The sequence below is a fragment of the Grampus griseus genome, assembly GCF_964374135.1.
Source record: "Grampus griseus genome assembly, chromosome: 3".
NCBI classification, from domain to species: Eukaryota; Metazoa; Chordata; class Mammalia; order Artiodactyla; family Delphinidae; genus Grampus; species Grampus griseus.
The window spans coordinates 150176937-150195381 of NC_139019.1; positions in this window are offsets into that span (position 1 = coordinate 150176937).

The window sequence follows — 18445 nt, forward strand, 5'->3', positions numbered from 1 at the left end:
ATCTTTCATTCAGTCACGCATACGCACGCATGCACACACGCACGTACACACGCTCATACAGGGCTGGTCACAGGCGTAGGCGGATAGCCTTCCGCTTAGAACAGAGACGTGTTCCTGCAAAAAGCATGCCCACCAATGTGGACAGTGAAGCTGATGGCTCATAAAAACGGAGCCAATCTGCTTGGATCGAGACTGGGCGTCCAGACCACGTGGATCACGTGTCCACTTTCCCAGGCCTGGCGTGCTGCTCGGAAAACACTTGTTGGGTGAGTCGTGGTCCTATATCTATTGGATTCAGCTCTGCTTCCTCTGGCCCTGCTTTGTGCTGACTTTATGTGAACAGTGGATTGCTGGCCTCTGGGTTAAGAGGAGTTATTTAATGCACACAGGCCAATGGACAACCGCTAACTCTTGCGAGTTCAGGGGATCTAATCTCTTGGGAGGATTTATACCAATGACTTAACTGCCTGAATACCAACCTTCCTATTATCTTTATGATAAGATGAGCTTGGGTCTCACATTTATCCCGAGAAGACAGCCTTATCCAAATCATCTATATTTTAGCAGGCAGTACCAAACTTCAGGCCTCAGAAACCCATTTTAAATAATTCTTGCCATGCCATATATTTTAAGTAGCATTAAAAAGCCACTTTCTTACTTTTAAAAATATGTGTGCAGTAGATTTTGTGAAGCCTATAACAAGTCTATGAAAAATTGATTATTTTCCCACGGGTATAGGTTCCGATTTTTATTTTTATTCTTTATTTTTATTTTATTTTATTCTTTATTTTATTTTATTTTATTCTTTATTATTATATTTTATTTTATTTATTTTATTTTATTCTTTATTATTATTATTATTTTTATTCTTTATTCTTTTTATATAAAGATTAATATTCTTTATTCTGCTTGCCAAATGAAAACTCTAGTGTGCGTGGGTCCTTTATCTTATTTATGCCCTCTGAATAGAATCCCCATGTACCCAAGCAAAGAGAAATGGGTCACTCGGCTTGAGTCGCCTGATCCCCTCCTGTGGTGGGCAAAGGAGTTTGTGCAGCTCTAAACGAGGAAGCATGGATTTCCCTTTCAAATGCCTCGTTTTCTTACTCTTTGCCTTTCAGTCAGCTCCATGTAAACTGGGTCAGAATATAACAGGGTGCTGAGGTGAGTTCCGGCTGCTGGTGGAATGTGCATGTGATGGAAATAGGTCACTTTAGGACCCAGGGATGATGCAGAGAGGTTTACAGTCGAAGATAGTAATCGTTCTGCCCTTTAGTTATCATTCCTGTTTTTTTTTTTAACTGAACGATATGCGCCAACGGCCCCCACGTACTTTCGTCTCAGTTCTCTGGCCCTCATTGCTACAAGCTGGTTATGGCGTTGGCTGCTTTCCCAGCATTCATTCTCTCCCTGATCGTGAACCATGGCTCAGGCCCCTGGTTGAGGGATAGGGAGGGATGGGGTATCATCATGCTCCCCTATGCCTAAGTCTCTTCTGAATTACTCCCTCTCCACCCTTCCATCTGAGAGTCCTGGATACTTGTTAAGCTCCCAGAACAGACAAGGTGGGGGAATTGGGCACCTTGTGCAGGTGACAGTGGCATAGATATAGCGCCTCACCCATAACTAAGGTGGGAGTAGAAACAGCCTTCTGAGCTGGGGTGGCGGGTGCGCACACAGCTCTCACTTCACAAACAAGGATGAAATAGGCAACACACAGAGGCTCGAGAGACCGTCGTGATGAGCAACTCTGAGTACAGGGCGCCACGGCGGTGCTCTGTAAGCTTGGACGCTACACTGGGGCTACATTGTGGACGATCTCAAGGACCGTGGTGGTGAGTGTGAACAGATTCGGCCTTGAGGGGCCAGGAGGGTTTTTCAGCTGGAGACTTTTGAGAGTGTGATTTGACCCGAGGCTTTTGACATTGTCTTAAAGAGAATTGAGAAGTTGTCCTGTTTAGTGGTTTTAAACCTTTGCTTTGATGATCTCCCCGAGGGGCTGCTCCGGTGGGAGGATCTGGGGAAAGAAGCCTAGAGGCTGGGACCCTGGGCTCCTTTTCCCACTGATTCAGCAGTTCTGCCTCTGTTTTACTCCTTGAGCTGCCAGGTAAGAGTCCTTTCATCCGTCCTTTCCTCCTTTCCTCCCTTCCTGTAGTTAAACACATAAGTTGGAAAGTTTTGTTAACTGTTTCTAAGCGTACAGCTCAGTAGTGTTAAGTATACTCATTGTTAAATAGATCTCCAGACTTTTTCCTCTGGCAAACTGCAACTCTAGTCTCTTTAAATAACAATTCCCCCTTTTCACCTCCCTCCAGCCCTTGGTAACCACCATCCTACATTGTTTCTATGAATTTGACTAGCCAAGTAAGATTTCTTTTCAAAAAGCCATCAAGCAGCTGAGAAGGTTTGATAGCCTCCTGATGTATCCATCATTCCTCACTGTCTACCCCCGACCCCCAGACAGTGAGGAAACTGAAATCCCAGAGGTCCTGGGAGGACAAGGTGGCCACTCAATGCAGATGTTAATCACACAGATACTTAAGCCAGAGTGCCAGGTTCAGATTTTGGTTCTGATGCTCTGTATGGGACACTGGGTTGGTGATTTAACTCAGTGCCTCAGTTTGCTCATCGGTTAAAGGGACACGATGGTAACAGAATCTGCTTTATAGCCTTGTTGTGAAGATGAAGTGAGGTCATCTATATAAAGCCCTTGGAATAGGGCCTGACACTTATATACGTGTCTGCTGTGATTGTTAAGTGACTTCCTAGCATGACACAGTTCCTTTTAAGGAGAGCTGTCACTTTGGGCCTGCAACTAGCTTCCGTGGTGCATGTCTTTTGAGTTTCCACTTAAGACTGAATGGATAGATAGCTTTGGCTGGCAAGATTTCCTCCTACACATCCCTATCTCTCATCTAGGGCATGCCATGGATCTTGAAGTGTGCTCCATCAATATCTTAATCCTCAGGGAGAAAGTCATGCAGTTCATATCATACAGCACAAGAAGGACAGTTATCCAATGGCGTTAATTCAACAAATATTTATTGAATGCTTTGATGTAAGGACACCTGGGGTAGATGCTGGGGACACTGAGCAAACCAGCCCCAAATCCCTGCTCTCGAGGAGCTTGTGTTCTCTTGGGGAAACCTTTGTAATGCAGCCCTTTTAATAAATGAAATGTTTTTCCTGAACTTATCTAGCTAAGGAAGATGAAAAGTTTGCTTAAAAATATTCAGGTTCGGAAATGAACGCTCTAGACCTGTTGCTGATGGTGCTTTTGAAACTGGTTCATAGAAATAGATACTAAAAATGGTGCAGAAATACTGGTGATTTCAGATTTGAGGCGATTTTTCAGATACAAAGTTTGCAAGTTGGTTTACCTCCAGCGCTTATTCTGGGGTTGCAGTACAGTCCCTCACACTCAGAACTCGGTAAGGACAGCATAAGGCTCACTTTACCTGTGCTTCAGTCAGATGTCAGGAGGAATGTGGGATTCCTCCTGCCTACGCCTCTCCTGGGCTTCCTCCTTTCCTCCTCAGTGTGGGCAGATGACATTCAGACTCAGAGGAAGCAGAAGCAGGGGTAGTGCGGTTGGGACTGATCTTCTAGAGGGAAGAAAACAGGAATTGACATCACAGGCTGGGGCTTTCCAGCCACAAGAAAAGATCTGCGGTACAGATACCATGCTGCTTGCTCCCTCCTTGGCTCTTTGGGTCATAGCCGGTGCTGCACAGTACAGCTCTTCTTTCCTGAGGTCCTACGAGTACTTCATTGGTAGGTGCTTCCCAACACAGCGTTTCCAGGGTGCCACTGCTAGTCAGTCAAGGTTGTTGGGTGATAGGCATCCCATGTGCTGTTAGCAACTGCTGGGACTGGTGTGGTGGCCTTAAAGCTAACAGACACAATCACCAGCAGCCGTGGCCCATTGTTCATTGCCCGCTATCCCCACTTCTTTCCCTTTAAGAGACTGCTCTTTTGTTCAGGTAGGGTGGAGAACCCTTGATCTTAGGGAACAGGGGCCCCTCTTTTAACCCTAAGGGATGAAGCATGGAGGTCTGGGCCAGTGGTAATAAACCCATTCCCAAACCCAAACCCAAACCCATCCTCCTTTACAACTCTAAGTGTCAATGTGACACTGGCCAACGAGTCTGGTGGTTTCTAGGAAATATTTTTTTTAACTTTCCCATATAGGACTTCCCTGGTGGCACAGTGGTTGAGAATCCTCCTGCCAATGCAGGGGACATGGGTTCGAGCCCTGGTCCAGGAGGATCCCACATGCCATGGAGCAACTAAGCCCGTGCACCACAACAACTACTGAGCCCGTGTGCCACAACTACTGAGCCCGTGTGCCACAACTACTGAGCCCGTGTGCCTAGAGCCTATGCTCCGCAGCAAGAGAAGCCACCGCAATAATAAGTCTGCACAGCGCAGTGAAGAGTAACCCCTGCTTGCCGCAACTAGAGAAAGCCCGCACGTAGCAATGAAGACCCAACGCGGCCAAAAAAAAAAAAAAAAAAATTCCCATATAAAGGCAGAACATAATGAAATAGCCTTATGCCCCTCCTTCTTCCCAAGGTGGAATGCTATTGTGATGATACAATATCTGGAGCAGTAGCAGCCAATTTACAACCCTAAGTTTAAAAAATATATGAAAATCAGAGAAACCGGGTAAAGCCTGACTGGCAGGCTGTCACCACAACTGGACTGCCTGCTCCCATGTTTCCTGTTCCATGAGACGGTTAGATGTCTTTATCACATGTGTTAATCTGGTTCTGTTACTGGAGACTGGAAGGATTCTAAGTGATGTAGCATTTTAATACTCGTCTTTCTTTTTTTTTTTTTTTTTTTTTTTTGCAGTACGCGGGCCTCTCACTGTTGCAACCTCTCCCGTTGCGGAGCACAGGCTCCGGACGCGCAGGCTCAGCGGCCATGGCTCACGGGCCCAGCCTCTCCGCGGCATGTGGGATCTTCCCGGACTGGGGCACGAACCCGTGTCCCCTGCATCGGCAGGCAGACTCTCAACCACTGTGCCACCAGGGAAGCCCTTAATACTCGTCTTTGAGATTAGATGCCCACATCACAGATGGGTTTCCATTATTGTGACTATTATGTAACCAAGAGAACACATGGCCTAAATGAACTGAATTGTCTGACTTTTGACACAGGATCATTGGACTCCAGTGCTGGGGGAGCAACTTTAGAGAACTTCGAATCCTGGGTTTCCTACCTTAGGTTCCGTGAAACTTGTAGGCCTGTGAGTCCCTTCCACCTAGAAGGGTTCCATGCCCAATTAAGTTTGGGAATCCCTCCTATGACATCCCCCTCTCAGAGGAACAGGTTGTGTATCTATATTTCCATTCCATCTGTCACAGCTTTTGTTCAGGACCCCTTTTCTTGCTTGTTTGGACCTCTGCAGTAGCCTTATTTCTGGTATCCCCACATCCCCTTATTCCCCACCTTCTTTGATTCATCTTACATGTTACCTCCGTTCACTCATGGCTGAGCACATGCTGGATGCTGGCACTGTTCTAGTTGCTGGGGATACAACAGTATCCTGCCCTCATGGAGCTTATATTCTAGTCAAGGGAGCAATGTAGTAGCAAACAAAAAGATACAGAGAGAAATATGCAGTATAGTAGAGAGTAAAAGTTTTGGATAAAAACTAATCAAGGAAGGGAGAAGACATACAACTTTGAATAGAGTTTCAGGGCGGGCGTTTCTGCAAACATAACATTGAGGTGGAGGCCCAAGGAAAAGCTCTCCAGGGAGAGGGAACAGCATGTATAAAGGTTCTGAAGTGGGAGAAGATTTGTGAAAGAATGAGAAGGAGAGAATCATGGAGTGGAGGGAGGAGAGGAAGCAGTGGGGCCTGTGGTCAGCTGAGGAGTGGAGACCAGTCATGTGATGCCTGCTGGACCCCTGCAGGGACGTGGCTGTGCTGACGGAGGTGGGACGTGTCACGGAGGTTCTGAGCAGGGGAGTGACGTTAACGGACATATATTTTAGAATGATGCTTGCTGTGGTGAGAGTCGATTACGGAGGTGGTGCCGGAAGGGAAGTAGAGGAGACCCAGTCGCAGGTCACTGCAGTAATCCAGGCAAGAGATGATGGCTTGGACCCCGGGTGGTTGCAGGGGGAGAAGTGAGAATTGACTGGATTCCAGATGTAGTGTTTAAAAATAGTTATTTATTTTTTGGCTGCATTGGGTCTTAGTTGTGGCACGCAGGATCTTTTGTTGCGGCATGTGGGCTCTTGGTTGCAGTGCGCGGGCTTCTCTTTAGTTGTGGCCCGCAGTCTCATTAGTTGTGGCACGCAGGCTTAGCTGCCCCACAGCATGTGGGATCTTAGTTCCCCGACCAGGGATCAAACTGACGTCCTCTGCATTGCAAGACGGATTCTTAACCACTGGACCACCAGGGAAGTCCCTCCAGATGTATTTTGAAAGTAGTGACAGGATATCATGACAAATTGGACATAATTATGTGAAAATGTAGGATCAAGGGTGATTGTAAGCTTTTTTTAAACTATGCAGCTAGAAGGATGGACTTGCCTTTTATATGATGGGGAAATTCTGGGAAGAGCAGGTTGGGGGGTGCAGACAGGAGCTCAGTCTTGGACAAGCTTGAGATGCTTGTTAGACATGTAAGTGGAGATGTTTAGTAGTCACTTACATATAACCCCTCGTAATGCACATCTGGAGTTCTTGGTCGACCTACAGGCTGAAGAGGCAGTCAGCAAATCCATCGTACTAAGTGCAGTGAGAGTGGCTGAGAACACCTAGTCTAGACAAGTCCTGGAAGGAGTTTTGCTGTAAAAGGGAAGACAAATGGGGAGGTAAGGGAAGGGGAAAGTGGGTCCAAGAGAGTATTTTGTCACAGCAAAAATTATAATGAGCAAAATTAAATGGGCAAGGAAGATTTTATTCAAGCTATTGCAATAGGGAAGAGAGGCCAGATCTCAGTCTGAGCCCAACTCAGCTGAAGCAGAGGGTGGTAGGGTTCTAAGGGCTGTAGTGACAGGGAGCTGTAGGCCATCCACGTTTGCTGATTGGTTTTACCCCAAGGAAAAGTAAACTTCTCATATCTCAGTGATAGGAGGGAGTTTTACAACTTGGAGCAAGGTGCCCACTGAGGTTAGGCTCCTACCCTTTCCCCTTTCATAGAAACCGGGTGATGAAGGTGCTGTCCCCTTGAATTGTATTTCAAGAGAAGTTTCCCAGGACGTGGAAAAAACAGTCCTGGGCTGAAAACCAAGAGGCTCTTAAAAAGATGTATGTGCTTTTTAAAGGGGGCAGAGAGAATTTACACATTTCCTAAAGAAAATGCTTTAAGAAAAGGGAAGTCAGGGAGAATCCTGTCTCAAGTTTAGTCAGCTTGAGGGGATTAAGGCCATCTTGGCCAGTTTCTGAAACAGATACATCATCTTCCTATTAAATTTCTGACATCTTCAGGATAATCAAGACTCTTTCCTAGTCTGCTACAGCCTCATCTGTATCCACCCTGCCTCTTCCTGAGGCCTACTGATACCCCCAGCACTCTTGGCTGTGTCTGGACCACTCTAGAAAGTGTTGTGCAGCCTTCCCTCTTGCGATCTGTTCCTCTTCTCTGGGTACCTTTCAGGGCCCTCCCTGTGCAGGGCACAGCTCTTTTCTCATCTTCTCTGTGGGATTCTCCCTGACACTAGAGCCTTTTATTTCTAACACTTGGCATGCTATGCAACTCATGTTTATTTTGAGTACAGGTCTTACAGCAGTTTCGACTGCCTAAGAAGTATGTGTGATACCAAGGAAGTAATTGCCTATGTTTCTGCTTAATGGCAAGAATTTGATTCTGAGTCTGTAAGTCCTCCTAGGACTATGTTTAATAATTTGGCTACTATGAAATATGCTGGTTGAGATCTCACGACTTTGAGGCTTCACCACCATATGGATTCTGAGTGAAGAAGTTCACAAATGATTCCTATTTTAGACTGTATGATGATACACAGCCGTGCCAGAGCCAGTTTCTATTCCCCAGCCGTGTAAGTTGAGTGTGTGTAACTCCACGAATACAGACTGACAAGTCGGTTTAATATCACCTCGAGAGAGGGCTTCGGCTACAGAGTTGTTGGACTGTTGATGTAATACAGCTTTGCAGGCTGTAATAGGTTTGGCAGGAGGTTTTATGGGGTATGGGGCTTTAGGGTTCAACTTTGGAGCCCCTGAGAAGGGCTGATGCTTTTACCTTTAACTGTGCTCAGGGCTTCCTATGATTAGAGCCTCAGACCTTTGAATGGGGCTAGAGAGGGAAAACAAGGCTTTAGAGTTAGCAGGAGAAAATGAACATGAAGGAAAAAAAAACCAGTAAGTGGTCACGGAGCTGGCAAGAGTGAAGGAAATAACGAGACAGAATTAGTTCTTACTGACAACTTGAAATTGCCTGGAACATTATAAAAATCCATCAGCCTGTGAAAAGCAGACTCACAGTGACCACTGGATGGTGTGATATTTGCAATTTGTCTGGACACAAATTTAGAGAAGCCAGCGGAGATTTAGCCTAATAAACAGCTTTTGGCTGGTGCAAAGGTTTTGAAAAGAGGACTCAAAATTAGCTTCCACCAGGGTTCTCTTTCTCCAGCAATCTTGAAATCAGTAGAACTGAAATTGGTCGATTACCCATTTTTCCCTTCAAACATCTATTGCTGTTTTGCTGTTCTTACAATGAATTATAAAAAGTCGTAGTGTCTTGTCCTATTGAATGTTCCTTTGTGGATTGCTTCTCTGCTTTGCATCCTCTCTAGTGGCATTTAACAGTGTTGGCGTGGCCCTCAAATTTTTGATGAACTACAGGAAACTCTTATCCTACTAAAGTTACTCTTCTAACAGTTGCAGTGGTTGCTGAGCATATAAGAACTCCTCAGGTAGTTTCAGTCTCTAGGAAGAGGCAGATGATCAGCCCTCAACTGCAATAGGTTCAGAGAGGTGTTTGATTGTATTTGGTGGCTAAGTCTTGGCAGAGCAGGGATCGTGTAGTGTTCCTAACTTTATCCCCCGAATGTCAGTAGATGGAGCTTTGCTTAATGGTTAAAAAAAAAAAAAAAAAAAGACTCCCAAGAAGATGGATGTGTTGAGAAAGGGAATTTCAGACACAGGGGAAAGCAAGTACAGAGTCGCAAGAGTATGAACAGATCTCCAGGTTTACTTGATGGCCAGGTGGTGGAGGGCTGCGGGTCGAAGTGCCAGTGGAGGTGGCTCAGGTCGGGAAGGGCGCCCTCTGCAGGCCACGTGGAGCAGCGCAAGTTCGTGCACACAGCAGGTGCTCACAAGTGTTTACCACGTGGCTGAAGGAAGGAAAGGAAGGACTTCAAAGCAGGGAGGCCCCTGATTAGATTCGTTTTAAATTTCTCCTGCCTGCCACTGTGAGGAATGGTCTGGAAGTGTTGAGTCCGGAACAGAATCCTCACGGGGTGGGATAGTGTCCCCCAAGGGACACTGGGTAACGTATGGAAGTGCTGTAGGTTGTTATAACTTGGGGCTTGTTACTGGCATCTAGGTACACATCTTAGAATGAAGAGGACAGCTCCTACCCCGACCCCCCCAAATTATCCAATCCCAAGTGCAGATAGTGCTGAGGTTGAGAAAGCCAGGTCTAGAATGAGAATATCCTTAGCACACAGGTTGTAAATTTACTGAAACTACTACTGAAATGTATAGAGAAAATGTTTCTTAAATTTGCTTAGAGCTGGTCTGATATTCCTCAAGAGCCCCACTTACCAGGTTGAAGGAAAAAAAATTAATGCTATTAAGTCTAATGTGGTTTAGAACTTGGTAGGATCCAGTAATTGTAAAGTCCCGTTAGAGTGTGATCAGTCTTTGGGAGATAATTGCACAGTCTCTTCTATTGCCATACCCCCTCCTTCATTTTTCCTGATCTTCTCTAATTTAGTATCAAAGTTCATGAGGGGGGCTCACGAGATCCCATGGTGCCTGGAAAATTCTTTGCGAAGCTCGGGGACCACTGCTGGGTAGAACTGCCATCCTATGATTTTCAACATAGACTGGCCCAGCAATATATTTTTTTGTTTACATATTTGCGTTCCATGTATGATTTTGAGAAAAGGGCTGTTCTGCTAAAAAAAACAAAAAACAAAATGCTGATCCAATACACCTTTGAGACCATCTGCACTAGAATGTGAATTAAAGGCTTAGATTGGTGTCCTGTGACACATCAAGGCATTTTTTGGGTACCATGACATTTGTTTCTAGGTTTTGTTCCTGAGAATTGGGCTGCCCAAACCTTTTAGTCATGTACAATTTTGTCATCATCATGCAGATGTGGATAAAATCTTTTCATCATGGTCAATATGTTCTTTACAAATGCAGCAATTTCTCATTGAAAACTGCCCTCCTGAGGGAACATAATAGATTTCATGGTTCCCCAATGAAGAGGGAAGGTGCTAACTCGCCGCTGTGTGGCTCCAAGTACATCATTATAGTAACTGCTTCCCTTTAAGGAATTAAGAGCTGGTATCACAGCCTTAAAATTCCCTTTTCATATCAATAAAAAGACATTTTCACACTTTCTCTGTGAATAAAGTTTCTTCAGTAACTCCTTCTGCATGGCCGAGTCTCTTCTGTTTCACCTGCGAGATTAGAGGGCAGTTAGATGAGAAAAGTCTTTTGGAACAGGGCTGCAAAGGGTTTATGAGGAGGCATTAATAAGTGTCAATTACCGTGAATAAAATAGCAGTCCCTATTTGTTGCTTGCTTACTATGATCTCAGCATTGCTCTGAGCACGTCTCATTTGTTACCTCGAATCCTCACCGCAGCCCTACAAGTAGGTGCTGAGACGGGGAACCCAGACGTGAGGAGGTCAAGGTCACGCTTGACCGGACTCTGATTCAAACCCCCGTGGCCTGGTTCCAAGGTCCAAGGGCTGGGTTTTCTGTGGGTACTGATTTTTCTCTCTGCTTTAATGCTTCCTGAGTCAGGATCATCCATCTGCCTACACTAGAAAAGCAACATCATGTCATCAGTGTCCTTAAGCAAAGATTAGGAACACTTACACCTCCCTGCCTTGCACTTTAAATATCCATTAGGGGGGTTGGTGAAAATTATTCTTCTAGATATCAAGCTGTAAGCGCCAGAACTCTTCCCATTTTATGACTGTCCCGTTGTCATGGGTCATCTACCCTGGATTTGTGTGGCTCAGGGACGGGGGTCTAGCAGGGCATTGATGATCCGTTCATCCGTGCATTTAGCAAATACTTCAAGTCCATGATGGACACAGCACGTGCCAGCATTGTGGGGGTTACAGAGAGATATGCCTACTTCTTCCAGAAGGGTTTGATGTCAATATATTTGGTAAAGAAAGAAGACACACATTTATTAAGCGCCAACTGTGTACCAAGTACTGTGCTAGGCATCTTACGTTTGTTCTTACTGGATTCCTCGAGCAACCTTGAGAGGTAGGTACTATCTCCATCTGATGGATGGAAAACAATCTCAGAGACTGAGGCAATTGTTTAAGGTCACACAAGCAAAATAAGGGCAAAGCTAGGAATCAAACCCTGGAGCAGATTAAAAAAGAAAAAGCTTTCATGAGACCTGTTATGTACAGATCTCCCCGCATCCAAAGAAAAGAAGAACGAGTTAGTTCTGGAGAACAGTGTTTTCTCAAACCACTTTGCATGGAATTCGTTCCAGAAGTTGTTTCTTCCAGGGGTGGTGGAGGGGAACCAAATTGTTTGGTAGTCCAGTGTGAGGAGTGCCATTTTCTTCTCAGTGGTCCACAGTGCTCATTAGCACGGCGAGGCCCCCCAGAAGTACTGCAGAAGGAAGTTTTTTGACTTTGTTTAATCCATGCAGTGTTGCCAAACTTCAAGGTGATCAGCAGAAGACCAGCTTGGAAAATTGTGATTTGAAGGAAGGAAGCCTTAGGGGGAGAAGCAAGAATATGGATAGACTACCACTGGATAGTTAAAGCGTCCTTGGGTCACATTAGAGGCTGAGGGAGAGGGGATCCAAACCGCGCAGCACAAACTCTTCTCTGCCAGGAGTAATTTTATCTGTAAGGTCCCATTTGCTGCCTGTTTTATATGTATGTGTGTGTGTGTGTGTGTGTGTGTGTGTGTGTGTGTGTGTGTGTATAAATTTTCAATTTATTTATTGGTTGAGGTACAATTCTGGAAGCATAAAACTCACTTTTTAAAGTATACAAATTTGGTGGTTTCAGGATATTCATAAGGTTGATATAAGGATATTCATAAGTACAACCATCACTCTGATTCCAGAACATTTTCATCACCACCAAAAGCAACACTGTACCCATTATAGTCACTCCCCATCCCCCTCCACCCCACTGCCTGGCAACCGCCAATCTACTTCCTGACTCTGGGTTTGCTTATTCTGGACACATCATATAAATGGAATCACGTGTGGTCTTCTGATGCCCGGCTTCTTTTGATTAGCCAAATGTTCCAAGGTTTATCTTTGTTAAAAAGTATGTATCAGTACTTCATTCCCTTTTATGGCTGAATAATGTTGCACTGTTGGGTATACCATCTTGCATTTGCCGTTTGAGAAGGAAAGGTGGTAGCCGGAGAGGACCCTGTTTTCTCTGCGACTGGGGAAGGGTGTGAGGTGGACAGCTATCGTTTTTGCCCCTCTGTTCCTTGCTCAGAAGCCGTATAAAAGCTGATCCTCAGGCCAGGGCAGGGGAACGAGGCCTGGTCCATCAGAAGCTTGGATCCAGTTCAGGTACGTGACCCAAGCCGTATCTGGATTGGTTGGAACAGAGGCCTGGCCCTTGGCTGGGGTCGCTGCGGGACAGTGTGTCAGCACTTGCAGAGAATCTGCCTGAGCGTGGGTGTGACATAAAGGAAAGCAGGGGTCTTGTAACCTTACCTGAAACAAGTGGGTCGTGTGAAACCCTTAGGTGGTGTTTGACTGGTAATGTTAACCAGCAGAATGTTTAAGGTGGGTAGGGCTGACTGCTCTCTAACCTGTTTCCAGATGATAAGGACAACCGGTCTCACACAAATTCTCTCACGTATACAGACAGCTAATAAGTACATTGAAGTGCGAGCAGGAGCCGCGTGGGTTGATTTACTCTATTAGCTTTATGAATTTAAACATTCTGATTGTTTTAGGTCCGCAGTAAAGAGTCTGACTTCCCTTTTTGATGTTTGCTGAGAACTTGTAAGCCTCTTTCCTTCCTCTTCCCCTCCTGTCCCACGTGTGGGTAAGCAGGTCAGAAAGCCTGGGTGCTCCTTCCTTTGGTGAGGGGGCGGGAGTCAAACCACACACCCCTTTCCTTGTGCAAACTCTCTCCCCATCCCCACCTCCTAATCACAGTAAGAACCCGGGCCAGTCTCCATTTTTTCAGTCTTGACGTCCGAACCCAGTTTTGGGTGGGAGTCCATCCTGTGTCTGCAGAGTGGCCACATCAAGGTCTTTGCATGGAAGGTTCGCTTGAGGCAGAGATGATGGTATCCCAGAGGCAAGATTCTTTTCCGTGAAGATCAGGATAAATAACTAGAAGTCTTCCAAACCCATGGCTTGGCACATGCCTGGTTAGGGATGAAGCCCTGGGAGGGGATCGCCAGGGGTAAAAGCCATAGGTCTTGCAGAAATGATAAGCAAACATTATTCTTGCAAGGGAAGGGACATCTCAAAGATTTGCCAGTCCACATACCTTGACCATTAAGAACTTAATCCTAAAATTCATCATGTTAATTAATTAGCCGCTATCTTCTTACTCACTGCTAATTGGCAAAGCCTTGGTGTTGACAGAGGTTTGGATAATAGAACTGTGTGTAATTGTCTCTTGTAGGTTCCCTTGTTTTGTATAATGTTTCCCTTTTTTTGTATAATGGCTACAGATTGTCCCTAGAGTTGAAGCTTAACCAACATAGACATGATTTCATATGTCTGTGCTGAAGCATTTGAAAATTACAGATCTTGGGCTTCCCTGGTGGCACAGTGGTTGAGAGTCCGCCTGCCGATGCAGGGGACACGGGTTCGTGCCCTGGTCCGGGAGGATCCCACATGCCACGGAGCGGCTGGGCCCATGAGCCATGGCCGCTGAGCCTGCGTGTCCGGAGCCTGTGCTCCGCAACGGGAGAGGCCACCACGGTGAGAGGCCCGCGTACTGCAAAAAAAAAAAAAAAAAAAAAAAAAAATTACAGGTCTTCTAACACCTGACCTTTGTAGAGATTCCGGGTCCAGTTAAGCCTGATGCTAGATCTTTCTGTGAACTTGACAATTACATGAACCAATCAATTCCTTCATGTTTCAGCTTAAGGTGATATGAATTGGGTTCCTGTCAGTTACTCCTAAAATACTTCTGAACAAAATAGAGTGCTCGAAATTCAGAGTGGAGGGTGGACAGGCCTATATTTGTCCCTCCTACCCTGTTTCTCAATTTTCTCCAACTAAAGAATTTCTGATATTTGTGTAGCTGAATTTTTAAGGAAAATAGTAAAACCTTCAGTGTTCTTACCCAGACCCAGTTCTTAGTGGCAGAAAGTACAAATCTCCTCGGCTGCAATGTTAAGTATTGTTCTAAATTTCAAAGCTGTTATAGTGAGATCATGTTCTAGCTTTATTCCCCTCCAGCCAAGCTTCGTGGGTGGGCTCTTTGTTCAACAGCTTTCCTTAGAAGATTGAAGCACTGGGAGGAAAATGGAAAGCGCTCCTCAGCCTCAGAGTACATGTTAACAGCACAGGAGGTACTAACGTCCTCAGAAATAAAGATCATTAGAAAAGAAGGATACATGTGTGCTTTTCATGCAAGTCAGCATTGCCAGAGGACGCCAACATTTAAAAAACCAACTGAGGTTAAAAAATGACAGAGTGCTCTCCAGATAAAACCCTGCCTCTGCTCCAGGGTGAAAACAGGGTGTCTTCCATGGGGGTCTCTGCCTTTTTGGCTCTTGGAGTCATTCAGTGTTGATAACAGGAAGAAGAGCCCCCGTGGTTCGGGCAGCACTTCTGATGCCTAAATGCAAGGCGCTGTGCTCTGCGCTGATGCGGTGATGGAGCGAGAGACAGACATGCCTTCATGACCTTGCCCTCCAGTGGGAAGTGGGCAATGAGCAAGGGAGGAGACACGTGGATAGAATGGTTTTCAAAACTGAGTGCAGTAGCAGTGCTACAGAGAAAACGAAGTGTGCTAGACCTGCTGGGAGTGACAGGGCTGAGGGCTTTCGGGGAGCGGGGAGGGAGGACTCAGCTGCCTCTAGAGGTGAGCCAGGGGAGCCTTCACATGAGAAGGGCTAATGATTCATTTGTCTGCGCACCTGAGTTGTTTCTAGTGACAAGCAGCCTTGCTGTGACTGCTTTACCGTGGTGACTGAGGCCTTACCGTGGGCTTATTAGACAGGAGAATTGGTGGGTAGACCTAGTCATTTAACAACTGGTCGGCGGAGGTAGTCACTCAAACCTTGTGTTGGGTACTAAGCACTGGCAATATGACATAGAGGCTGGGTTTGGGTTTGAAGGTCATTTAGCGCCTGGCTACTGGGAGCGTGGTCCACTGACGGGTAGCATCAGCATCCCAGGGAGACTGTTAGAAATGCAGACACTCAGGCCCCACCCCAGACCTGCTGAATCAGTCTGCTTTTTAAGCAGGATCCCTAAGACTCATGGTTTGGAGGATCCTTAACATTGCCTAACACTGGCTTAGGCAACAGAGTTAGGAATGAGTAGAGCTGGAACCTGCCCGCAACTAGATCTTGAGTTTGTTGATGGAGACAGAAGGACATGCGAATAAGTGACTTCCTAGTGTGAAAGCTACAAGCAAGTAACAAGGGGCTGGGAGTGCGGAAGAGGGTGTGAGTTACGCTCACCTGGCACGGGTTGGGTGGGGAGGGGAGGAGAGGAAGGTCAGGGAAGGCTCCCCAGAGTGATGACACCACAGCTTGACGGGAAGAACTGGTCAGATGCACACACGACTTGTAAATGGGGGAAGGCCACACAGATGGGCATTGGAGGCACTGCTGGGTTTGTGGAAAGACGGAGGGGGGGAGGGTGAGGCAGAGCTCAGGGGGCCAGTGTTCCAGATGAGGCAAGAAGGACCTGAATCCTGGTGGTCGGGTTCACCCTGGCTTGGGAGGCCTTGGGAGGAAGCACCGCTTGAAAGTCTAGGAGAAGACAGCACGGAGCAGGCAGGGCTGGAAGGCTTGGAAAGAGCACGGTGTGCCCACTCGCTGCTTGAGCCGACTGGACTCAGAAAAGCTGGGCGGTTCCCCGGTTCCGGATTTCCCGCCAGCTGGCCGGCTCCCTCCCTCTGCACAGACCTGCTGCCTTTGCACGTGGAGGTCAGGAGAGTGCTGACCCAGCTCAGAGCTAGTTGGCCTGATACGGGGGCTGGTGGAGACAGTAGGGGAGGGCAGCCTGCTTCAATGATTGGCAGATCATCACTCCTCCCTTCCTCTCTGGGTTCCTTGCTCAGAAACACATGTAGACTTCCTCAAAGTGTTGGAGAGCTTTCGAGGGAAGGCGAAGAAACAGTGCCATTGACTGTGTGCGATTTAGTGATTCTGTATTTAGCAGACGGGGAGAACAGATCTGAGATGGAATGCAGGTTGCCAGGGGCCAAGTCTAAATGTCTCTATGACTTCATTTTACAACAGTGGTTTCCCAAACTCTTTTTAAGACAGAAAAACTTTAAAAAGACCTGTTTCACATACTGAGGTGCTGTGTTAAGCGGTGCCCCTGCAGCTTTTGGGGGTTGGCAAGGGTGGTGATCATGAGACTCCCCCGCAGTGGGCCTCCTACTTACCCAGAAGGACTGTAGAACCACAGGGTTCTTGATACACCAGGTGGAAATCAACGTTTTGGTATAAAAAGAAGATAGGCCAACTCAACTCCTATATAGAGTTGCATGTATGCATATAAGCACATATACATATTCCTACAAAGCGGTCAATGTTATCTTCACACCCTAAGAGTAAAACAAAAAAAAAAAACCCAGCTTAACAACGTGGATTTTAAAAAAGACATAAGCTGTAAATTGAGTGTTAAATCATGAGGAAGCACAGTGAAAGTTCTTGAGAAGACGATGGCGTGTCTCCCAGCTCATTTAATTAACCCCTGACTGCGGGGAGAGACCCCGGCTTAGTCTCTGCCCGCCTTTTCTCCTGTGATGAGGTGCTGGCCTAAGCAGGGCAGCCAGGAGAGCCCAGGTAAGCTGGCCAGTGTTCCAGCAAACAGCCTTGCGGGGCTAGTCAGTCTGGCCTCCCAGGCGGCAATCTGGAGGCCGTGAGGGAACATGCTAACGCATATATATGGAATCTAAAAAAAAAAACAAAAAACAAACGGTTATGAACAACCTAGCGGCAGGACAGGAATAAAGACGCAGACGCAGAGAATGGACTTGACATGGGGAGGGGGAAGGGGAAGCTGGGACGAAGTGAGAGAGTGGCATGGACTGATACACACTCCCAAATGTAAAATAGATAGCTAGTGGGAAGCAGCCGCATAGCACAGGGAGATCAACTCGGGGCTGTGTGTCCACCTAGAGGGGTGGGATAGGGAGGGTGGGAGGGAGACGCAAAAAGGAGGGGATATGGGGATATATGTATACGCATAGCTGATGCACTTTGTTATACAGCAGAAACTAACACACCATTGTAAAGCACTTATACTGCAATAAAGATGTTAAAAAAAAAAAAGTCTGTTTGCTTCTTCCCTCGCCCAAGCCCCAGCCTCCCCTCAAAGACCGAGAATTCGTTAAAAAAACAAATCCGAGAAGTGCCCCAAGGAGCCCTACGGGAGGAACAAGGAAAACATCCATTGTAAACAGCAGGTTTGTCTTCTGACGGGTTTTGTTTGCAAATGATAACAATTCCAGGTAATTTTTCATTTCAATCGGAGGAGCCGGTATTAAAAAGAGAGGCGGGGCGAGGGAGAACGAGGGGCAGCGGATCTCCAAGTGCCGCGGGCACTCCCGGGTCTACAAGCGAACAGGAGCGCGGAGCGCTGGGCGGTGCCTCTCACTCCATCAGGCGAGGTCGAATTGTGGCTCCTCGGCCTGTTGGCAGATGCAGTTTCTACAGAGCAGCAGCCCAGAGAGAGGGCTGCGTGATTAATGCCTCCAGCTGCCGTGTGCCCCGTTATCTGCGCACGTGCATAACTTAATGGTTCAGGACAGGGGACAGAGGATGCTTAATTGAACGTTTAGCAGGCCCTTGATAGCTGAATAATTGAAGAACTGTCCTACAGCGATTCAGCGAGACGGCTATGATTTCTGCATGTCGTTAAAATTCTTACTTAGGATAATTTTTTTTTTTAAGGAAAAAGAAAACAATGCCTTAAAGCAAGCAGGGATTCCCCCCACCCCTCCCCCCGTTCACCGCTTCCTCCCCGAGGCAAACGGAAGTGTTGTTTCTGACAGCAGTTAGATGTCTGAGGACAGCTGGGAGGGCGGGGTCACACTCACCTCCTTCCCTCATTCCTTCATC